Source organism: Capsicum annuum, chromosome 5 (genome assembly GCF_002878395.1).
Source record: "Capsicum annuum cultivar UCD-10X-F1 chromosome 5, UCD10Xv1.1, whole genome shotgun sequence".
Taxonomy (NCBI): domain Eukaryota; kingdom Viridiplantae; phylum Streptophyta; class Magnoliopsida; order Solanales; family Solanaceae; genus Capsicum; species Capsicum annuum.
The window spans coordinates 66,354,624-66,380,912 of NC_061115.1; positions in this window are offsets into that span (position 1 = coordinate 66,354,624).

Sequence of the window (26,289 nt, forward strand, 5' to 3'; positions counted from 1 at the left end):
CTGTTTGAATAGTTTGGTGGTCTAAACATACTGTTTTAAATAAAAAATGGTAAGGTGATGTTGCATGGCTTAGAGATATGACTTGTTAGTTTTGATATGACCATACCAAAATAGATAATGCCATAATAACCTAGAACATAATAGAATATAGATTTTCCTTCAGATTTTCAGATTGTGAAGTTTAGAATGATGCATGTTTAGAGAGAATTAAAATTGGGCTTAAAAAGAGTTAGGTGGTTACCCAAAGAATTAATGAGCCTAGAAAACTCATTGATCGAAATCATGTTTTACCGATATGGGTGATTATGTCACCAAAGAGGGACTATATGCTGGCCTAGTGCCCTATGGCGTATTAGAATTAAAAACTCCAAGTCTTGCGGAAAACTTGGGTTGGGGGCTTGGCCGCTAAGTCTAGGGAAGATTTCATATAGCCCTTGGGATTGTAGAATTATAGGGTGTACCGTCTAGCTCAGAAGTAAAACAAAGAGTGATCCTTGGTGTCAAAGAATTGTTTCAAAGTCTTTTAAGATTGCCCATGTGTTTTCATATATCATATGTAAAGTGTTTTACAAATTTCTCTCACTTATGTTCTATAAAAGTATATTATTTTGGATTGCTCTGCATACCAGTACATCTGTATTGACCCCTATATTTAAGGATTTAAGGCACAATCTTGGGGTCCCGCTAATCATTAGATTTTTATCTTAAGTTTGTAGTTGGTGAGCCTCCCTTATTTTGAAAGGTCTTGATCATTGGTCATTACTATTTTATTTTATTTCATGGTTCGACTGGGGGCCTTATCCCAGTATTTAGACAGACGTTGGTTTTCGTATTGTTAGAGATTTTGCAAACTAGTTTTCATGTGGTTTTTGAATGTTTATGAATTAAATTCCGTATTGTTCAGTTAATCTCAGAAAATGACCATGATCCCGTTTGTTTATTTTTCACATCTACTTATAGTATAGAAATGGTGTGCATGATTGCCAGATAGAAAAGGGCACTCGGGCCTTCATGGTATGAGATGCTCGTCGCGACCAGTGCCTCAGTTTGGGTTGTGATTGTAATGCCTCGAGTCTGTACCCCAGACGCAACACACTGCTTACAACCTTAAGGACCACAAGCTAACCCATGATTGATATCTGTTGTGTGCACTGAATAATAATACTGAAAATAATGTGGAAAATAGACTTAATTGCCATAAGGTTCAAAATCTAAATACTGATAAAGAATATTAATATAATAATAATCTGCAAAACTGTATACTGTCTAATAATCTATTCTGAAAAAGCCTCTAATTGAACTGTCTGAAAGCGGAGTTGATGGGACAAGCCCCCAACTAACTCCAACTACTCAAATATGGAAATAAAACATACTCTCGATAGATGAGGACTCACTACCAAATCTAACACTGCTGGCTGAATCTGAATCTATCTATGCACGTTCAGGAACCTGAGCATCCGAACCTATGATATAAGACATCATAGGGCAAAGAGAGAGTATGTATCGGTACATAGAATATACTGGTATGCTAGATAAGGTAAGACTCAATACAAGGGTTCATATGCATGAACAATAACTGGCTAAATGATATAGAGTAACTGCGTATGAGAGTACATGGATAACTAAAACTGTTGTAAATACTGGCTATGCAATACTGTGCATATGCATGTATACCGTAACTGAGCTTTTACTGTAGCTGAGTTCTGAATTTTGATAAGTGAATAACTGATATCTGAGATCACTTATAACTGATTGACTGTATCTGACAGTCTAGACTTTGTACAACTGAATTGAGTTCTATACTGAGACTGAAACAGAAACTATGGGAGGTAGTCATCTAACCGACATGCCCCAAATAAGATAACTGGGGTCCAACCTATAACCCCATTTGGAAGGGCATCAGTACCATGCCATGGGTAAAGATAATTGAAAATTTACCCTTATATGGCAGGTACTCTAATGAGAACCGTGGTACGCTCAACTGGCAGGTTAAAACACCTTATCAAACCTCAACTGACATGTTGATGTCTCAACCTATGCTGGCTACGTAGTTCTGGAATACGAGGACTGCTTCTACAAATCATACCCACTACTAGCAGGTGAGCCCCCATCCTTGGGTTCGCTCGGAGATGAATCCTACTCCCAACTGAATAGACACTACACTGGTTATACTGAGATAAACTAAATTGCTATGGAGTTCTGTAACTGACTGAGTTTACTGAGTTGTGTTAATAGGCTGAGTATTACTATTTTGTCTCGTGATTGAGACTATTCTATAAGTGCTATAGTTCTAGGTTTTCTGGTTTTGAATACTCCCAGGACCTGATAGAATGAAAGTAATGCATAGCATGATCTTGAAAAGAATAGAAATGTCCTTTTGTTCATAATTCATCATAGAGACATATTATCAAACACTTGTAGGGAATAAACTTTTACAAATTCTAGCATGTCATGATTTCACCATTTAATTAACATGGAAATTCCATTAACCACATAAAGAGAAAAACTTAATGCATATAATCTTGCAAAATATGTAAACATTGTAACTGCAGCACCCAAACTTGCACATTCAAGGATTATACTATGGGAATTACACAATTCAATATACATTCTATTTAAATTTTATGGAATCTACAATTAATCATGTATCGAACCCCAATTAATATCATGAACATGAATACAATCAATTTCAAGCATCAAATTCATAATTCTGAGATCTTGAAATTTTAAAAAGAGATTCTTGGGCTTCATGGGTGAAAGGAACCCATGAATGAACACCTAACATACTTGGAAATATTAATTCTTGAAGGTTATTGGAGGAATTCTTGAGTTTGTTCTTGATTTTTTGAAGCTAGGGTTTTGGCCCTTTTAGAGAGAGTGTTTTAATCTTGAGAGAAAGTGAGGTAATAATGATATAATAGGGTATTTAGGGCTATAATCCCGTGTTTAGGATGATTAGGCATTTTATAAATTGACTAAACAAGTCCTAAATTAAAATCACAAAATATTAAATATCTCAAATTTTCATGCTGGTGCGATGTAGTGGAATCGTACCAGCTCACTGAAAATTGGACGACTGGGAACTGGAGGTTTGGTGCGATAGGCGCCATCGCGCCGGCTCACTGCATACAAATTTACCTCTTGGCGTGACGCGCCATGATCGCAATGAAACACTGGGAAATGACAATTGGGAATTTGGCGGGTGGCATGATGCAGTGGTATCGCATTGGCCTACTGGAAAATGACCATTGCCATTTGGCTGGTCTCCCTGACGCGTTGGATGCCAATTTGGTATACTATCTTACAAAAATGGCCCTAACTCTTCACCCAAGTATCAGATTTGGGTGAACTTTATATCTTTGGAAAGCAGACTGAATTTCATATGCAAGGATAAGCTCTAAACTAAAAAATAATGAGTATTTTTATTTTTTTATGTATGAATACTCATGTACTGAGATTTAAATTAAGATAGGGAAATATGGGGTATTACAATATCTCTCCCTTGGGAATATTTGTCCTCAAATTAGACTGATTAAGTTGAGAAAACACTGATAGAATGCATTTACAAACTAAGCATGTATATCTGATGCATGGAATACGTGGCTGAAACTACTGATAAACTGAGTTTTCATACTACACATGCATATCTAATGCATGAGTACATGGCTGGACTGATTCATGAATGCATGACTGAATATGCAACGGTAAAGAGTACCAAGTTTATAACTGTAACTAAAATTTTATTGAGTAAATATATGAAAGACTATTACCTTAAGCTTAATCTAAATTTGTAGAGAAAAGGTGAGGATACTTGGTTCGTATATCTACTTTTGCTTCCCAAGTAGCTCCTTCAGTGGACTGATTTCACCAAAGAACTTTGACTAAGGGAAATGATCAAGGATCTGGACTGAAATCTCTTCAAAAGAGAGATCATTTTGAATATCTACGCCCTCTAAGGGAACTATGACTGCTAGGTCACCAATGCATTTCTTTATCAAGGGGACGTGGAAAACTAGGTGTAATAAAGCTAGATCTTAAGGCATCTCAAGCTCATAAACTGCCTTTTCAAAATGACTGAGAATTCTGTAAGGACCGACATATTGGGGAATAATCTTTCCCTTCTTGACGAACCTCCTCACGCCTTTCATGGAAGAGATTTTCAAGAACACAAAATCACTGATCTCAAACTCAAGATCTTTTCTCCTCACATTTGGATACGACTTCTATCGGATCTGGGCAGCCTTAATCCTTTCCTTTATCAATTGAACCTTTACTAAGGCATCAAACACTAAGTAAGACCCTACTACTCCTCACCCACCTCGAACCAATCAATTAGAGATCTACATCTCCTACCATAAAGAGCCTCAAACAGAGCCATCTGAATACTGGAATGGTAACTGTTACTAAATGTGAATTCGATCAAAGGAAAGTGGTCATCCCAACTACCTTTAAAATAAATAACACAAGTTCTTAACATATCTTCTAGAGTTTGAATGTTCCTTTCTGCTTGGCCATCTATCTAAGGGTGAAAGGCTATGCTGAGGTGAACTTAGGTACCAAAACCCCTTTAGAATGCTTTCCAAAAGTAAGAGGTAAAATGGGTACCTCTATTTAAGATGATAAATATTGGAACTACTTGTAACTTGACCAACATCTTGATATAGAGTTTGGCATTGTCATCGGTTGAAAAAGAAGTATAAACTAGCAAGAAGTGAGATAATTTAGTCATCCTCTCTGTAATGACCCAAATAGAATCATGCTGACTACAAGTATGAGGTAATCTCATCACAAAGTTCATGTTCTCCTTGCTATTTCTATGTGGGAACACTAAATGCCTGTGTGGACCCACTAGGCTTTTAGTGCTCACTCTTAACCTACTGACATATTAGGCACTTGGCTATAAATTCTACAATATCACTCTTCATCCCAGTCCACCAATAGACCTCCTGCAAATCACTATACATCTTAGTACACCCTGGATGAATCGAGTAACACGCACCATAAGCTTCTACAAGAATTTGCTGCCTCCAGTCATCTACAACTGGCACACACAAACTACCCTGGCAATGCAACACACCTTCCCCCCCTTGGGAGAGAACCTCAGCTTTCTGATCTCTAATTAACTTTTTCAGCTTAACTTAACTAGGATCTCTATCCTACATTTCCTTTACTTCCAAAACTAGAGATGATTATGAACTAATCTACACCCAAACACTACCCTCTGCTGATTCGACTAAAAAGACACCTAGTCGGGTAAGATGATGAATTCCTGAACTAACTTCTACGTATTATTCTCAACATAAGCCACACTACCCATAGATAACCTAGTCAGATAATTTGCCATTACACTGGCCTTGCCCGGATGATACAGAACACTCATGTCATAATCTTTTAGCAATTCTAACCACCTCCTCTGATGCAGATTCAAATCTTTCTAAGAAAATACGTACTGCAAGATTTTCTGATCTGTGAACGCATCAAAATGCACCCCATACAAATAATGCCTCCAAATCTTTAAGGCAAATACTACAGCTGCTAATTCAAGATCATGAGTCGGGTAATTCTTCTTATGAGGCTTAAGCTGTCTAGAGGCATAGGCTATGACCTTACCTCTCTACATGAGGACATAACCCAAACCTACTCTGGATGCATCACAGTACATAGTAAAACCATCTGAACCATCTGGTAGAGTCAAAATGGGGGCTGAGGTGAGTCGAGTCTTCAACTCTTTAAACCTCTTCTCCCATGAATCTGACCACTAAAACTTGACTTTCTTTTGAGTCAATCTGGACATGGGGAATGCAATAGATGAAAAGCCTTTAACAAACTGATGGTAATAGCCAGCTAAACCCAAGAAACTCCTGATATCTGATGGAGAGATGGCTCTAGGCCAGTTTCTCATCGCTTTCGTCTTTTGAGGATAAACTCTAATGCAATCACCAAATATAATATGACCAAGGAATGCTACTGACCTAAGCCAAAATTTACACTTACTAAATTTGGCAAATAATTGATGAGTTCTGAGAGTCTAAAGTATGATTCTGAGGTGATCTGCGTGATCATTCTCGGTATGGGAATAGACAAGAATGTCATCAATAAAGATTATAATGAACATGTCCAAGTACTGCTTGAACACGTGATTCATTAAGTCTATGAAAGATGCTGGGGCATTAGTAAGAACAAAGGACATGACTAGAAATTTAAAGTGACCATAACGGGTTCAGAAAGTTATTTTTGAAATGTCACATTCTCTGACCCTGAGCTGATGATAGCCTGATCTGTAGTCTATCTTAGAAAAGTAACTGGTGCCCTGAAGTTGGTCAAAAAAGTCATCTATTCTAGGAAGTGGGTATTTATTCTTGATTGTAACTTTATTCAGCTGACGGTAGTCTATACACATTCTGAGGGAATCATCTTTCTTATGTATAAATAAGACAGGTGCATCCCACGGGAAAATGCTGTGTCTGATGAAACCCTTGTCTAATAGGTCCTTTAACTGTTCTTTCAATTCTCTGAGTTTAGCTGGTACCATTCTATATGGAAGAATAGATATAGGTTGAGTATTTGGTAGAAGGTCTATTCCAAAGTTGATTTCCCTAATGGGAGGAACTCCGAGAAGATCTTCGAGAAACACATTTGAGAATTCATTCACTACCAAAAGTGACTCTAGACTGGGAGTCTTTGAACTAGAGTCTTTTACTTGTACAAGATGATAAACATATCCCTTGGATATCATTTTTCTCTCTCTAAGGTATGAAATCAACTGACCCTTAAGCACTGGGGTACTACCCCTTCATTTAAGGATTGGTTCATTTGGAAATTGAAAATGAACAATTCTATTTCTACAATAAACTGAGGCATAGAATGTATGGAGCCAATCTATGCCGAGAATGACATCAAAATTTGCTATATCTGGCTCTACAAGGTCTGTAGAAGTAACTTTCTGAGATATCATAACCGAATAATTCTTGTATACCCATTGGGCTATGATAGATTTACCCACTAGGGTTGAAACTGAGAAAGGCTCTTCTAGGATTTCTAGACTAACTCCAAAGTTAACGGCTATATAAAGAGTTATGAAAGAAAGAGAATCTCCTGGATCTAGTAAGGCATAAACATGTAAATGAAAGATCTATAATGTACCAGTGACCATATCAGGAGAATTTATCTTATCTTGTCTGGACTAAAGTGAATAACACCTGTTTAGGTGTTGCCTACTGGTGGCACTGGAAGTGGTACCCTACTGATTTGGGTTGACCGAACTGAGCTTAGGGATGATTATACTGACCCTAAGAACCTGATGGAGGACAATCTGTAATTTTGTAGCCTGTCTTTCCACACTTAAAACAAACATCACAGCCAGCCCTGTAGGCACCCTGATGTTTTTTGTTGTATTTCTGACAAAAGGAATTTGTTCGAGCACTGATGACACTACCTTGAGATTTAGAGACTAACGTCCTATCCTTGTTATAATTTCTAAACTTAGGTGCTGGAGCATTGGCTGAGGACGAAGCTGGAACTGAAGATTTCAGGTGAAACTAGGAATAATTACCACCCTCTAACTTAGGCTGAGTAAAATTCAAGCTACATGTTCTAGATCTCTTGTTCTCCCTCTCTTTCTCCTTATTCTTAGATTATTCTATCTACTGAGCATCGACCATGATCCTGGATATCTTCATCTCCTTAATTAACATAGCTATTCTGCTCTTCTTAACCACACTTTCTGATAGCCCATACACATACTTACTCATTTTGGACCTACTGTCTGCTACTACATAGGGAGCATATCTGGCTAACTAAGTAAACTTGAGGGAATAATCTATCACACTCATATTGCCTTGCTTGAGATTGATGAAATCTAACACATTAGCTTCTCTCACCTCCAAGGGAAATCATATAGATAGAAAAGCAGTAGCAAACCCTTCCCACTCCATAGGCTCTACATCTGTACCCCAGTCTACCTTCCTTTTCTTAAACCACGTATGAGTCACATCGTGTAGCTGATAGGCAGCTAACTCACACTCTCACTAGAAGTCACCCCTATGATATCTATGACCTTCTGAACCTGATCGAGGAACTTCGATGGATCCTCTTCTGACTTAGATCCTTAAAATAAGGAAGGATTCATTCGGGTGAAGTCTCGAATCCTGGATGCAGCAGTACTGGCCATTGGGTTGGCCTGAACAGCAGCTGGTCGTTCATTCTGAGCTGCTACTTAATTAGGTAGAGTTGTGAATGCAACTTTGAATTTAGCATAGGAGACATGCTCGTCTAGAGGATCTACCTTAACGGGCTGAGGCATTGAGTGGTTTTCTTTTCTTCTTTCGTTAGCTTTTCTTGGAGGCATTTTCTGTAAATGGAAGGGAAAAAGAATTAGAGAGAGAGTTTAACTTGAGATCATGCTCGCTCGCATGAAATAAATACTGAAAGAAGGGAAACTTTTCCTAAGAATATCTCATAGCCTCTTGTCTATAAGTGTAGCGTGCTACACACACATGTAGAAGCATCAACTAGATGCGGCTTTCAGACTACTTCGGACTCTGTTTAACCTTAGGCTCTGACACTAAGTTTATAATGCCCCAATTCGGTACCCTAGATACTATGCAATGCTTATAACCCCGAAGGACCACAAGCTTACCCATGACTGATATCTTTTGTGAGAACTGAATAATAATACTAAAAATAATGCAAAAAATAGATTGAATTTCCATAAGGTTAAAAATCTGAATACTGATAAAGAATATCAATGTAATAATATTCTGCAAAACTGAATACTGTCTGATAATCTAGTATGAAAAATCCTCTAACCGAACTATCTGAAAGCAGAGTTGATGGGATAAGCCCCTAACTAACTCCGACTACTAAAATACACAAATAAAATATATCCTCGATAGATGAGGACTCACTAGAAAATCTGACACTGTTGGCTGAATTAGAATCTATCTACGCGTGGTCAGGAACCTCAGCATTTGAATCTATGATATAAGACATCATAGCACAAAGAGAGAGTATGCATCAGTACAAGGAATATACTGGTATGCTAGATACCGTAAGGCTGAATGCAAGGGTTCATATGCAATAACAATAACTGACTGAATGATATAGAGTAACTGAGTATGAGAGTACATGGATAACTAAAATCACTATAAATACCGAGTATGCAATACTTTGCATATACGTGTATACTATAATTGAGCTTTCACTGAAGCTAAGTTTTAAGTTTTGATAACTGAGTAACTGATATCTGAGATGACTGATAACTGAGTTACTAAATCTGATTGACTGTATCCGATGGTCCTGATTCTATAGAACTAAACTGAGTTCTATACTGCAACTAAAAATAAAACTGTGGAAGGTAGGTATCTAACCAATATGCCCCAAATAAGATAATTAGGGTCCAACCTATAACCACAGTTAGAAGGGTGTAAGTACCATACCATGGGTAAAGACAACTAAAGAGTTACCCTCATCTGGCAGGTACTCTAATGAGAATGATGGTACCCTCAATTGGCAGGTTAAAACACCTCATCAACCCTTTACTGGCAGGTTGATGTCTCAACCTACGCTGGCAATGTAGTTCTAAAATAGAAGGACTGCTTCTAAGGATCACACCCTCTACTGGTAGGTGATCCCCCATCCTTGGGTTAACTCGGTGCTGAGTCCTGCTCCCAACTGAATAGACACTGCATTGATTATACTGATATAAACTAAACTGATACTAAGTTCTGTAACTGACTGAGTTTATTGAGCTCTGTTAACTGGCTGAATACTACTGTTTTGTGTCATGACCAGGACTATCCTATAACTATTGTAGTTCTAGGTAAACAGCTAGATTTTTGGATATTGAATACCCCCAGGACTCGATATCATGAAAGTAATGCATAACATGATCTTGAAAATCATATCATGATCTTGAAAAGTATAGCAATGTCCTCTTGTTCATAATTCATTCATAGAGGAATATTATCAAACACTTGTAGGGAATAAACTTGTACATATTCTAGCATGCCATGATTTCATCATTTAATTCACATAGACATTCCATTAGCCACATGGAGAGAACAACTTAATGCATATAATCATGGACAGTATGTAAACATTGTAACTACAACACCCAAACTTGCACATTCAAGGATTATAACATGGGAATTATACAATTCAATATACATGCTATTTAAATTTCATGGAATCTACAATTAATCATGGATTGAAACCTAATTAATACCATGAACATGAATACAAATAATTTCTAACATGAAATTCATAATTCTGAGATCTTATAAGTTTAAAAAGAGATTCTTGGGCTTTATGGGTTAAAGGAACCCATGAATAAACACCTAACATACCTGGAAATATTAATTCTTGAAGGTTCTTGGAGGAATTCTTGAGCTTGTTCTTGATTTCTTGAAGCTAGGGTTTTGGCCCTTTTAGAAAGAGTGTTTTTATCTTGAGAGAAATTGAAGTAATAATGATATAATACGCTATTTAGGGCTTCAATCCCGTGTTTACGATGATTAGGGATTTTAGAAATTGGCCAAACAACCCCTGAATTAAAATCACAGAATATTAAAAATCTCAAATTTTCATGCTGGTGCGACGCAATGGAATTGTGCCAGCTCACTAGAAATTGGATGACTGGGAACTGGAGCGTTGGCGTGACGTGACGCCATCGCTTAGAATCACTATACGTGATTTTACCTCTTGGTGAGATGCGCCATGATCACAATGGAAGACTGGAAAATAACAATTGGGAATTTGGCAGGTGATGATGCGATGGTATTGTGTTGGCCTACTTAAAAATGACCATTACCATTTGGCTGGTCTCCGCGATGTGCTGGGTGCCAATTTGGTATGCTATCTTACAAAAATGGCTCTAAGTCTTCGCCTGGGTATCAGATTTGGGTGAACTTTATTTCGTTAGAAAGCTGACTGAATGTCCTACCAATGGTAATCTCTAAAATGAAAACCACTAAGTATTTTGATTTTTTATATATGAATACTTATGTCCTGAGAGTTAAATTAAGCTAGGGAAATACAGGGTATTACAGTGGCAATCTACCTCCTTAGTTGCATTTAGAGGTTCTTCATCAATCTCTTTACCATTTCTCAAAGTGATTTCCATTACTTGCTTTGGATTTTCTGTATCTCCTGGCAAACCAACTTGAGTTCTAGTATTTAGTGTTTGTTATAGCTGCCCCAACTGCAACTCTAAGATTCTCATGGTAGCTTGATGGTTCTTTACATCTGCAGCCAACTGTGTTTGATTAGTTAGAATCTATTTCATTATCTCTTCTAAGTTACCAGTTGACTGATTCCTTGTTCCTATGGTTGCTAAATTTGCTGCTACTGGATATTTCACGGCTGATTTAGTGGCTGAGTCTACCAATTCATGTTGTAGGCATTCCCATAATTCTGGCTTTAAGCATTTCCCATCTAGATCACAAACTCAGGATTGGCAGTACACATAGCAGGTGAATGTCCACTATTACCAAAAACTTCATAAACTTCATACCAACTTGCAGTTTGTTAGATTGTATTAACAGTGGCTGTAGGCTGTGTGGCACCCAATTTTATGTTGCTAAGCTGCATACTCAACAGATTTTGTAATGCAGCTATTTGAGCAGATATTGCAGTAAACTGATCCACTTCCAAAATAGCTTGCAACCTTTTTAGTAGCACTCCTTGAGTCTGACTGCCACTTAGGATTACCTTGTGTAATTCAATTCAATGAAGTATACAGTTGTAATACCCCACACTTTCAGGCTAAAGTTTGAAACATCTTTTCTATGCGTATATACCCAAACCCAATGATTCCTTGTTAATATACGTGTGATGATCAATACCATATTTTGGGAATACCATTTAATATGAATTGAGGTCACAAAAATCCCCTAACTCAAAGACGAGTTGGAAACTTTTCTATCGATTAAGTTTTAGTGAATGTTTCAACTTGGGTCAACTTCCATTGACCATAACTCTTTGTAAATAATGAGTTATAGGGCATACTATATATCGATTGAAAGATCTTCGAGTCTTGTTTCTGAGGACACCGGTTTTACCTTAATTCGATATTAGTCTAAAAAGTAATACCCATTTTTTAGAGAGGTGTCAGTCTACAGAGGTACGACGACCAGATAGACGAACCATCACGCCAGTGACGGCCCATCAAGACAGGCCATCAACTTGAAGCAATAAGGTCGAAAAATGTTTTTTATGATGGTTTGAGTGGCGGCCAGCCACGAGAGTGATGGTCCGTCACTCAGGCCGTTGGTAAGGGCCGACCAACGGTAAAGTATCATTTTCAAAGGATATTTTGGTATTTTCCCATCCCAAAATCCTTTCCCACGAATATAAATCATACCGTAACCATCATAATCTATATTTTATCATTTTTAAAAATATCTCAAATCCTCTCCTTTCTCAAGAACAAGGAGAAATTAGTTTTCCTTCAAGTCAAGAATACTAACGTTTCGATTCAAGATTCTCAAGAAAAGTTTCAAGATTAGGGTCCTATTCTTCAAACTAAGTAATATATGGTATGTCATTTTGTCCTAAAACCCTATGGGCATAAGTTATTGTTTTACTAAGATTTTGAAAGCATGTTATAATGTTTATTACAAAAGTCTGAACAATTATTTTGAATAACCAAATTTTGAAAACTCTATTCAATAATATATATATATATATATATATATATATATATATAGAGAGAGAGAGAGAGAGAGATATGGTTTTGGTCTTGAGGCCTCCCCTTAAACTGAATTATGCTCGTGAAAGTATGTATATTTGTTTTTAGTTTTGAAAATTTGAAATTTGAAATTGAGAGCATGAATAATTAAACCCCCTCTCTTGTTATGACACCTGTTGATTTTACATGTTATGAGTTGTTCAAGTGCATATTGAGAAGCATGATACAAATGTCTTTACTATTTTTTAAGACTTGATTTTGATTATGAAGTGAAAAGAGGATGTTTTCTTGTTTATATAAATGAGAAGTGATGATTTTAAAGAGTTGCATTGTTGTTACAAAATAATTGACCACCCCTTGTTAAGGATTTGAAATAACAGTAGCTTTACATGAGTTTTCACATATTTTTGAAATATGAATTATCTTGTATTCATTAAATAATTTGGTGGTCCAGCATTATGTTTTGAATGAAGATACTGTAACATGATATTTTATGGTTAAGAGATATGACTTACAAGTCTTGGTATGGTGATATCAAATAGATGAATGCCATAATAAAGTAGGATTTTTAGATTTTGATTTCAAAGAACGCATGTCTTAAAGATTTAAATATGGGCTTAAAGAGAGTTAGGTGGTTACCCGAAGAAGGAATTTAAATGTAAGGGCTCATTGCTGGAAATTGTATTTTGCTGATATAGGTTTAATATGTCCCTATGAGGGACCATACCCTGCCTAGTTCCCTTTGGTGTATTAGAGATAGAGACTCCAACTCTTGTAACAAATTTAGGTTGGGGGATTGGATGCTGAGTTAAGAGAGGATTCCATATAGCCATGGGATTATAGAGTTATAGGGTGTACCACCTTGCTTAGAAATAAGATAAAGAGTAAGTCGTGGTTTCAAAGAAATATTTCAAAGTCTTTCAAGTATGCCCATATGTTTTCCTATATCGTATGTAAACTATTTTATGAATTGCTCTCACTTATGTCGTATAAAAGTACATTATTTTGGATTACTCAGTGTACCCGTACATTTTGTATTGACCTCCTATATTTTAGGTTCTGAGGCCCAGTCTAGTGGTCCTGCAAAATAGTAGATTGTTGTCAGGCATTCAGAGTTGGTGAGCCTCCCTTACTTCGGAAGGCGTCTTGCTTACTTATGTTGATCTCATTAGATTTTAGTTCATGGTTCAACCCGGGGGCCTTATCCCGATTTTAGACAGATTGTTGTTTTCAGTTGTAGTAGAGATTTCACAGAAATGTATTAGATGGTTTGAGTTTTATTGAACTTATGCTCACATTACTTAGTTGGGATATTAAAGTGGCCATGTTTCCATTTTTTTTCGTATTTCCTTACAGTATAAGAATTATGTATATGATTGCCAATTAGAGTAAGGCTCTCGGTCCTTCATGGTTTCAGATGCCCGTAATGGCTAGGGACTCTGTTCGGGCTATGAGAACAGCTCATCATATGTCATCTCCAGAGCTTGACCACCTGCAGCTGAATCTAACAAAATCTTTGTGTTATAGTTAAGTGCCTCAACAAAAGTATGACCTAATACCTTATTGGACTATTAATGGTGTGGACAATCCCTTAGTAGAGCCTTGAAATGCTCTCAAGCATGATATAAATTTTTTTCTGGCTTTTGTTTGAAGCATACAATCTCACTGTGAAGTCTCACAGTCTTGCCAGATGGGAAAAATCTGATGAGGAAGCTCCGAGCTAAGTCATCCCACTATGTGATAGAATTTGTTAGCTCATAATTCAATTACTTTTTTGCTTCCCTAAACAATGAAAAGAGGAATAGTGTCATCCTTATATAATTAGCCCGGTAAACTTTTCGTTGCTATTCAGAAACAATACCATATTCTGTTTGAGCTCAAAATTACCTCGAGCAGTCGGTTTTTGAAATGGGGAGGTTAAATTTATTGGAAGTGGGATTGCCATTTGTCGAACTATCCTTTGGGCTACTTGTTCATCATCCATGATAGCAGGATTATCTGGATCTTCTTTGATTTGTGGAACACATGGGAGAAGTATTACTTCTCTACTTTGTTGATGGAAGAGTTGATCAGGTTAGGGTCTTGGTTCAACCAACTCCCGACCCATTGCCAGCTTACTACTTTGAAAACTTGTTTCCTGGAAATACAAAACCAAGACTAAGCGTAAAACACAAAATTAATTCAAATATAAAAACTAAAACTAAAACAGTTGCCACATTACAAGTCTGAGGCAACGATGCCAAAAACTTGACATTGCCTAAGAGGACACGTAAGTGTACATAGTCTACCAAGTAATATTATAGCCTTCATGGAAGTCGGATATCGATCCCAAAGGGACTTGTTCTAACAACTGTTTGATTTTAGTTCATTGTTTAGATCAATTTAGTGCAAGAGTAACCGAAAGAGAGTTTTGAATATTTTTAAACTAAAGTAAAGTAAACAATATAGAAAGTAAAGACTTGAAGCAATCAATAGGAGAAATCCTAGTGTTAAAGCACTTCGAACAATCATACTATGTTACTAAACTTAATTCGTTACCTTGCTTATCTTGGTTGTTGATTTGTAGGGTTAATTGCATAATCATGGTCTCCCTACCTTTAACTGTTTACCTAACTTGGACATTACAGCTACATCATTAAGTGGGGATGTAATAATCCTATTAAACTCTTTAAGCTATCATCCTACATGTGAAACAAGTAAGGCTTCTAGGTACATTCCTGTCCTAGATGCTAATTCGAATTCCTTATTTCATAAAAGAATAAGAACCCTACTTTGTTCATTCCCACATTTTATCTCTCTATTTCCTCTCCTGAGACCATAAGTTTAATAATATATGTATTATAAGGGTAATAATCCTTAAAATAATTAAAACAAGGATAAACAAGCAACCAAATATGATAATAAAATTAAACGAACTCAATTCAAAACAATAGTAATCATGTTCTTGGCTTTAACCCCCAAAAGGGTGTTTTTAGCCATTAATAGCCATAATCATCATCCAAAATATTGTATGAATTATCAAAACCATAAAAAAGCTAGATTAAAGAATGGAAAACCTAAAAATAAAGTTGTAGCCACGTCCAATGTTTTTGAAGCTGTGCAAAGATCTCCAAAACATGTTTTAATACATTCTATTTATAGTAGACTAATCATAAGCCGTGTAGGAATAGGATTTCATGTTGTCCTTTTATAGTTGTTCATCAATTTCCCACTTTTAAGCTTCATCGCATTGTACCCATGTGTTCATCGCTATAAGCCCACGACGCAGCATAATCGCATTGAGCTACTGGAAGTTGACAATTCACGATGGGTTCTTTAATGTGATGTTCCACCATACTCATTGTTGTTGGCATTGTGAAGCACCCTTATCGCAGTGAACTACTAGGTGTTCTCTTCTCTTCCTATTGTGTCTTATGCTTCTGTTGCACCATTCTAAACCTTTATATGATGTGTATGCTTGATTTGAGGCTTGTAAATCCTTCATATATCATCATAATCAACTCATCAAGCCATCTATAGCATTACACACCCCGAATTAAAGCTCAAAACAACACAACATTCAAGATGATGAATTAGTAACTCTAGCTAGAATAGTAGTTTTCTCGTCCAGACTTTAAATGGTCAAATTGAACCTTAACTCGTGTGAAAACATCTTTAAATATTATAAGCACATACTTGAACACTTGTATGCATGCTTATATCATTATTAAAATGTAAAGCATATGAATTGTCCTCATAACAAACTTTATTAAGCTAGGACAACCACACTAGAATGCTCAAATTCACCCAACATTAAATACCAACAAAGATACAACCAATAAAGCCAACAAAGGACGAAAACAATTCACCTTTGTATTTGTTGATTAGGTATGGGTTCACTTTAGAAAAGAGAGATTTACAAGCAAAATAAAGAACAAGCTTATGGCCAGTTTAGATGGATCATTTTAAGTGCTTGAGAAAATTAGAGATAATGCTTAAAAAGTGGACTTACCAAGTGATTATTTGTAGTATTTGATCTATAATATTTTCAATGATAGTGATGTATCTTTTTTTGATGTAGGATTGACAAATTTGAGGATGAATGCTTTCAAATAAGAAGACAGTGATGTACATTAAAGTGACGCTACTTCAAGAAGGCCTTTTACAAGAAGTCAAGCTAAGAACCTTCAAACATTTAAGGCTTTATGGTTAAGATGAAATCTTTTGAAGGCTCCAATATGGATGACTTGAAGATATTCAATATACTAAGTATCGACCATTTAAATTACCGTGTAATTTAAATGAAGGTCAATTTGGTCTTTCCTTATAGCTTTTAACCCTTAGTATAATTAGTTAGCTATTAGGTTGAATCGCTAGTTTTTGAAGATTGAATATTTGTGCATCCTTTGAGAGCTTGGGAACCCTTTGTTGATTTTCTACACTTGTCCTAGGATTTGCAAGTAGGGTTACTACCTTCTTTAGGATTTAATAGATTAGGTGCTGTAACACCCCACATTTTTTGGCTAGATATTTGTAAGACCCCACAAAATCATATGCTTAACTCAGTCCATTAAAGCTTGAAAAGACGCCCCAAACTTAGAAATTTTAGATAAATATTTATAATTATAATTATATTATCCTTCATAAGTTTTCAATCCTATTTTATGACCCTTATGAATCTAAAATATTGATTATTAGATTGAATCATGATCAGGTGTGTTAATAGGTCACTTCGGGAGAGTTTTGGATTTTTTGGACCTCATTTGAATCATATTCAGGTGACCAAAATAGTGGGTCAATGAAATCTTGATGCATCGCATCACCCATCACATTGATAGATAATTTTTTCCTAGCTTTCAGTGCAATTCTAGTGAACCAATGTGAAATCGACACAGCGCAATGGTCAATGTATTGATGCCATTGACGCATCGTGTCGGTAGGCATGTCGCTGGGCACACTTTTTAGTAATTAAATCATTATCTAAAGGGGTATTTGGGACATTTTACCCACTTTTATTCAACCTTAAAACACGAGATTAAACCCCTCAATAGGCAAAATACTCTCATTATTCACAAAAATCCTCTTAAGATAAAACCCTAGTCCATCAAATTAAGATTAAGATTCAAGAATTCATCAGAAATCTTCACAAATTCAAGTATCAAGGTATGTTAGGTGTTCATCCAAGGGTTTCCTTCCACCTTTGGATTTCAAGAACCTTTTTTAAATTACAATTTGATTTCTTTCACAGACTTCATGTTGAATTTGATTGTATTTATGATTATGATGTAGTTGGGTTTATAATCCATGATTAATTATAAGTTTCTTGAGGAATAAATAGCATGTGTGTGTTGTTATATGGTTTCATGTTAAAAACTCTTGAATTTGTGAGTTTGAGATTTTGATCATGACGCTTGCATGTTGTAGTATAGTCATGTGTATAAATTATCCTCCCCAAGTGTTTGATAAATTGTTCATATAAGTTGAGTGATGAAATCATATCATGTTAACTCATCATATCATGTTAACTTGTATAAAAGTTCATGCCATGCAAATGTTTGCTAAAATGTCTCAATGAATGAATTGTGATAAGTCTCTAGCTATAATGCTTTCAAGATTGTGCTATGTTTTACAATTTATGCAATTGAGTCTTGGGGGTATTTAATACCCGCCAATCTAGATATTTACCTATATTTAGAGTAGTTTCAGAATAGTCTCAGTGATGTTAGGTACACTAGTACTCAGTCAGATAATAGAACTCAGTACATTCATCCAGTTAATAGAACTCAGTGTATTCAGTAAGTTATCAGAACTCAGTCCAGTTCAGATAGACAACACGATCAGTAATAGTTTACTTAAGCCTAGTATATTCTAGAAATCATTTCAGTGTCTATTCAATTAGGAGCAGAAATTATCACCGAGTGAACCCAGGGATGGGGGCATTTTTATCAGTAAAGGGTTTGACCCTTATTAGTAGTCCCTACATTGCACAACTACGTAGCCAGTGTAGGTTGAGATGTTTTCCTGCTAGTCTAGGTTTGATAAATCTCGTACGAGTTTTCCTGCTAGCGAGGGTTGATGAAAGAGCTTTATGTCAGAAAGGGTTAACTCATAGCCATTGTTAGTATCCCTTGGCAAGGTGCTAACACCCTTCCAACTGAGGTCAAAGGTTGAACCCCAAATCATTTTATAATCGAGGTATATCGGTTAGATAACACTCCTAAAATTATAGTTTCAGCTTCAGACTCAGTATGGAACTCAGTTTAGTTCTACCAAATTAGGACCGTCTGAAATAGTCACCCAACTCAGTATTGAACTTAATTCAGTTCTACGAAATCTGGACTGTTAGAAATAGTCACTCAGTTAATAGTAATACAGTATCAGTAAACTCAGATATCATTCATTCTATTTTTAGAACTCATTATCCAGTGTTAATGAAATCTTAATTACAGTATACATTATTATGTGCATAGCATTACATAATCAGTATCTCCAGTAATTTCATAAATACATGTACTCTCATTCAGTTATATTCATGCCCTTTAGTCAGTTATTGTTCATGCATATGAACACATGTATTTAGACTTACCTCACCTTGCATATCAGTATATTTAAAGTACTGACACATACCATTTTTTATGCTATGTTGTCTTATATCATAGGCTTAAATGCACGGGCTCTTGACGATACTTAGCAGCCTAGATTATGAGCAATAGAGTTAGTTATGAATCCTTATAGTTCAAGGATAGAGTTGTTATTTTAATTTCAATATATTTTAAGTAGTCGAAGTTAGTTGGGGGCTTGTCCCATCAACTCCACTTTCAGACAGTTCAGTTAGAGGGTTTTCAGGCTAGACTATTTCAGATAGATGTTTAGTATTCAGTACTTATATGTCAGTATTTGATTTAGTTTGGAACCTTATGTCAAATTTCCACCTAATTTTCATATTATATGGTATTATTATTCAGTGATTACAGTAGGTACCAGTCATGGGTTAGCTTGTGGTCCTTTGAGATTATGAGCACTGTATGACATCCGGGGTACAAACTCGGGGAGTTACAAACTTGGTATCAAAGCCTAAGGTTTAATAGAGTTGTAGGAAGTTTGAAAGACACGTCTAATAGTGTCTTGTGCATGGGTGTGTAGCATGCCACACTGATGAACAAGAGTCTATGAGGCATTTTAGGAAAAGTTTCCCTTCTTTCAACATTCATATCGTACGAGTGAGCATGAGCTTAAGTTACACTCTTAGTCTAATCCTTTTCTTACTTCCATTTATAGAACATGCCTTCCAGAAAGAACAATGGAAGAAGAATAGAAAATCAGCCAGCACCTCCACCCGTCTAGCCAGATCTATAGACGAGCATGTTTCCCATGAAAATTTTAGAGCAGCTTTCACCACTCTAGCTCATTCTCTGACAGCCTAAAATGAATGCCCAGTTGTTGTTCCGGCCATCCCAGTGGCACATACTATGGTATCTAGAATTTCGGACTTTACCCGAATGAACCCTTCAGCTTTTACCACATCTAAGTCAGAGGAGGATCCAAAGGAATTCCTTGATCAGGTGTAGAAAGTCACAGATATTATGGCGGTGATAGATAGTGAGAGTGATAAGTTGGCCATATATCAGTTGTAGGATATGGCTCACTTATGGTTCAAGTAGTGAAAGGTAAAGAGGGACGCAAATGCAGGGCCCGTAAATGGGAAGAATTTGCTACTACTTTTTTGGATAGGTTCTTCCCACTGGAGTTGAGAGAAGCAAAGGTTTCGGAGTTCATTAATTTGAAGCAGGGAAACATGATAGTGAAAGAGTATTCTCTTAAGTTTACTCAGTTAGATAGATATGCCCCTCATGTGGTAGTAGATAGCAGATCTAAGATGAGTAAGTTTTTGTCTAGCATGTCTAATAGTGTGGTCAAAGAGTATAGGACTACAATGCTGATTAAGGAAATGGATATATCTAGGACCATGGTCCATACCTAGCAGATAGAGGAGGCTAAGAATAAGGAGAAGGAGAGGGAGAATAAGAGAGCTAGAACATATAGCTTCAACATCACTCAACCTAAGTCAGAGGGTGGGAGTCATTCTCAATTCTACCTGAAATCATTAGTTCCAGCTCCATCCTCATATAGTGCTACAGTGCCAAAATACAGAGATGACGATAATGATAGAGCACCTGTCCCTAAACCTTAGGGTAGTGTTAGCAGTGCCCGAATGAATCCCTTTTGCCAGAAGTATGGCAAAAACCACCAGGATGTTTGCTGGGCTGGTAGTGATATATGTTTCGAACGTGGCAAGCTAGGACACAGGGTCAGAGAGTGTCCTCAAGTGGGTTCGCAAAGTCAGCATAATCATCCTTCAGCTTAGTTTGGTCTCCAAAATCAGTATAGCGCCGCTTTCAGTGCCACCAGTGGGCAATGCCCAAACAGGATTTATGCACTTCAGTATTGAAAGGATTAGGAAAGTTCTCCTGACATGGTCAATGGTACGTTATAATTTTATCATTTGCACATTTATGCTTTACTAGACCTAGGAGCTTCTTTGTCCTTTGTAACCCTTTATATAGCTGTTGACTTCAAAGTCAATCCCAAAATCCTAGAAAAGCCCTTCTCAGTCTTTACCTCAGTGGGTAAATCAATCATAACTCGATGGGTATACAAGAACTATCCGGTTATGGTATCTTATAAAGTTACTTCAACAGACTTAGTAGAATTAGAGCTGACCAATTTTGATGTCATTCTTATCATGGATTGGCTTCATTCATGCTATTCTTCAATTGACTGCAGAAACAAAGTTTTCTATTTTCAGTTTCTGAATGAACTTGTCCTTGAGTGGAGGGGTAGTACTTCAGCACTTAGGGGTCAGGTTGTTTCCTACCTTAGGGCGAGGGAAATGATATCTAAGGATTTTGTTTATCATCTCGTTCAAGTTAAAGACTGTAGTTCAGACACCCCTCATCTTGAGTTAGTTCTAGTAGTATGTGAATTCCCATATGTGTTTCTCAAAGATCTTCCAAGAGTCCCTCCCGAGAGGAAAATTGACTTTGGAATAGACCTACTTCCAAATACTCAGCCTATCTGTATTCTAACCTACAGAATGGCCCCAACAGAACCCAAAAAAGTAAAAGAACAGTTGAAAGATCTCCTAGATAAGGGATTCATCAGACCTAGCGTATCCCTTTGGGGTGTACCAGTTCTATTTGTACGTAAGAAAAAAAGGTTCTCTTAGAATATGTATAGACTACCGTCAGCTAAATAAAGTCACGATGAAGAACAAGTATTTATTTCCCCGAATTGATGACTTATTTGACCAACTTTAGGGTGCCATCTATTTTTCTAAGATAGACCATAGATCAGGCTATCATCAGCTAAGATTTAGAAATATAACATTTCAAAAATAGCTTTCAAAACTCGGTATGGTCACTTCGAATTCCTAGTTATGTTATTTGGTCTTACCAATGCTCTAGCAACCTTCATGGACTTGATGAACCACATGTTCAAGAAGTACTTGGACATGTTCATCATAGTCTTCATTAATGACATTCTTGTCTTCTCTCACAGTGAAAATAATCACGCAGACCATCTCAGAATAGTATTACAAACTCTCAGAACCCATCAGTTGTTTGCCAAATTTAGTAAGTTTGAATTTTTGCTAAGGTAAGTATCTTTTATTGGTCATATAGTTTTTAGTGATGGCATTATAGTTGATTATCAAAAGACCAAATCAGTGAGGAACTAGCCTAAACCCATCTCTCCATCAGATATTTGAAGTTTTTTGGGTTTGGCTGGCTATTACCGATGGTTTATTAAAGGATTTTCATCCATTGCATCCCCATGTCCAAATAGACTCAGAAGAAAGTCAAGTTTCAGTGGTCAGATTCTTGTGAGAAGAGTTTTCAGGAGTTAAAGACTCGACTCACTATATCTCTAGTTTTGACTTTACCAGATGGCTTAGATGGGTTTGTGGTATATTGTGATGCTTCTAGAGTAGGTTTGGGGTGTGTTTTGATGCAGAGAGGTAAAGTCATAGCCTATGCCACTAGACAGCTTAAGCCCATGAAAAGAATTACCTAACTCATGATCCGGAGTTAGTAGCCGTTGTATTTCCCTTAAATATTTGAAGGCATTATTTGTATGAGGTACATGTAGATGTGTTCATAGACCATAAGAGCCTGTAGTATATGTTTTCTCATAAAGATCTGAACCTACATCAGAGAAGGTGGTTAGAGTTATTAAAAAACTATGACATGAGCATTATGTATCATTCGGTCAAGGCCAATGTAGTGGCTGATGCCCTCAGTAGTATATCTCTGGGTAGTATTGCTCACGTGGAGGATGGTAAGAAGAAGATAGTTTAGGAAGTTCATCAGCTTGCCTGACTAGGTACACATTTAGTCGATTTAATAGAAGGTAGTGTATAGGTAAAAAATAGTTTAGAATAATCTCTGGTTTCTAAAGTGAAGGAAAAGTACGATAGAGATCCCAGTTTAGTCAAGTTGAAAGAGTTAGTCAGAGATCAAAAAGTAGAGGTTTTCTCCCAAGGGGGAAAACATATGTTATGTTGCCAGGGTTGGCTACGCGTGCCAGGTGTAGATGACTTGAGGCAATGAATTTTTACATAAAAGCATGGTGCGTGTTACTCTATTTATCTTGGGGCCACTTAGATGTACCGCAATTTATGAGAGATCTATTGGTGGAGTGGGATAAAAATAGACATTGTAGAATTTATTGCTAAGTGCTCTATGTGTCAGAAGGTTAAGATGAAGCATCAGAAGCCCAGTGGATCTATGCAGGAGTTCAGTATTCCTATGTGGAAGTGGGAGGAAGTGAACATGGACTTTATTATGGTTTTTCCCCGTACTTATCTTCAGCATGATTCCATTTGGGTCATTGTAGATAGGATGACCAAATCAGCTCACTTCTTGCTAGTTCATACTTTTTATTCAACCAAGGACTATGAAAAACTCTATGTTAAAGAGTTGGTTAGGTTACATGGAGTCCCAGTATCTATTATCTCAACTATAGGTACCTAATTTACTTCTCATATTTGGAAAACCTTCCAAAAAGGTCTTAGTACCTAAGTTCACCTTAGTACAACCTTTCACCCTCAGACAGATGGTCAAGCAGAAGGACTATTTAGACTTTGAAGGATATGTTAAGGGAATGTGCCATTGACTTTAAGGGTGGTTGGGATGACCACTTGCACTTGATTGAGTTTACATATAATAATAGTTAATATTCTACCATTCAGATGGCTCCATTTGAGGCACTCTAAGAAAGGAGATATAGATCTGCTATTGGTTGGTTTGAAGTAGGTGAGGCCACAGTGGTAGGTCCTGACATGGTATTTGATGCCTTAGAAAAAGTTCAGTTGATCAGGGAAAGGCTTAAGATAACTCAGACCTGACAGAAATATTATGTAGATATGCAAAGAAAAGATCTCAAGCTTGAGATTGGTGTCTTTATGTATTCAAAAGTCTCTACTATGAAAGAAGTGAAGAGGTTTGGAAAGAAAGGGAAACTTAGTCCCCGATATGTCGTTCCTTACCAAATTCTCATCCATTTCAGAAGGTATCTTATGAGCTTGAGTTACCTTCAGACTTAGCTTTAGTGCACCCAGTGTTTTATGTCTCCTTCCTAAAAAATTGCATAGGTGACCATGCATTTTTACTCCCAATAGAGGGCATTCATGTCTATAATAGCCTCTCTTATGATGAAATCCCAGTCAAAATTCTTGATTTTTAGGTTCGCAGACTAAGGAACAAAGAGGTTCCTCTAGTCAATGTTCTTTGGCAGAATCAGTCCATTGAGGGAGCTACTTGGGAAGCAGAAGTTAGATATGCAGATCAAGAACCCTTACCTCTTCTTCACAAATACAGACTCAACTCAAGGCAAAAGTTTTCCTTGAACCTACTTAGTTCCATGCTCAGATTTCCTTTACAACTCTGTATCATTTAAGTTGTATTGTATTCTTATATCATGAATACCTTCATAAAATAGCTTATTCATGTGTCATGTTTTCAAAACTTAGTCATGCTTCAGTTATGCATGTTAGTATGATAACTCAGTGTATCAGTATATTTAGTCATGTAATCATGCTTCAGTTGTGCATGTTCAGTATATATAGATTTAGTCTATCAGTATTCTCAGCTTAGCCAGTCTTATTTTAGGATTAATGTTCCCAAGGGGGTGATATTGTACTACCCCACAAAATCCTAAGCTTAACTCTGTCTTTTAAAGCTTGAAAAGTGGTCCTGGACTTAGAAATTTCAGCTAAGCATTTATACTTTGAATTATTTTAGCCTTTAGAAGTTGGTGATCCTAATTTATGACCCTTATGACCATAAAATATTGATCCTTGGATTGAATCATGATCAGGTATGTCAATTAATCTCCGGGTGAGTTTTGGCTTCTTTGGACCTCGTTTGAATCATATTTAGATGACCAAAATAATGGGTCGATGCGATCTTGATACGTCGCATCGGACATCATGTAGATAGATAATTGTTCTATAGCATTCAGTACAATTCCACCGAACAAACGCAAACTTGACATAACGTGATGGTCATCATGTTGATACCATTGACGCGGTGCATCGGTAGGCACATCATTGGGCACGTTTTTTAGTAATTAAATCAGCATACAGAGGGGTATTTGGGAAATTTTCGGCACTTCTATTCAGCCCCAAAACATGAGATTAAACCCCTCAATAGGCAAAATACTCTCATTATTCACAAAAATCTTCTCAAGAACAAACCCTAATCCATCAAGTTAAGATCAAGAAGAAATTCACCATCAATATTCACAAATTCAAGTATCAAGGTATGTTAGGTGTTCATCTAAGGGTTTCCTTCCACCCTTGGAGTTTAAGAACCCTTTTCACATTATAAGTTAAATTTGATTTTATTCATGATTTTGATGTAGTTGGGTTTATAATTCATTATTAATTGTAAGTTTCTTGAGAAATAAATAGCATGTGTGTGTTGTTATATGGTTTCATGTTAAAAACCCTTAAATTTGTGAGTTTGGGATTTTGATCATGATTCTTGTATGTTGTAGTGTAGTCACGGGTATAAATTATGCTCCCCAAGTGTTTGATAAATTTTTCATGTGAGTTAAGTAATGAAATCATATCATGTTAGCATGTATACAAATTTATGCGATGCAAATATTTGCTTAAATGCCTCAGTGAATGAATTGTGTTAAAGTGTCTAGCTATCATGCTTTCAAGATTGTGTTATGTTTTACAATTTAAGCAATAGAGTCCTGGGGGTATTTAATACCCGACAATCTAGTTGTTTATCTATATTTTTACAATAGTTTCAGAATAGTCTCAGTGATGTCATGTACACTAGTACTAAGTCAGATAATAGAACTCAATATAGTCTGTCAGTTATCAGAACTTAGTGAACTCAGTCTAGTTCAGATAGACAACACAGTCAGTAATAGTTCAGTCAAGCCTAGTTCATTCTAGAAATGAGTTCAGTGTCTATTCATTTGGGAGTAGAAATTAGCACCAAGTGAACCCAGGGATGGGGGCATTCCGGTCAGTAAAGGGTTTCGCCCTTATTAGTAGTCCCTGCATTATAGAACTACATAGCCAGCGTAGGTTGAGATGTCTTCCT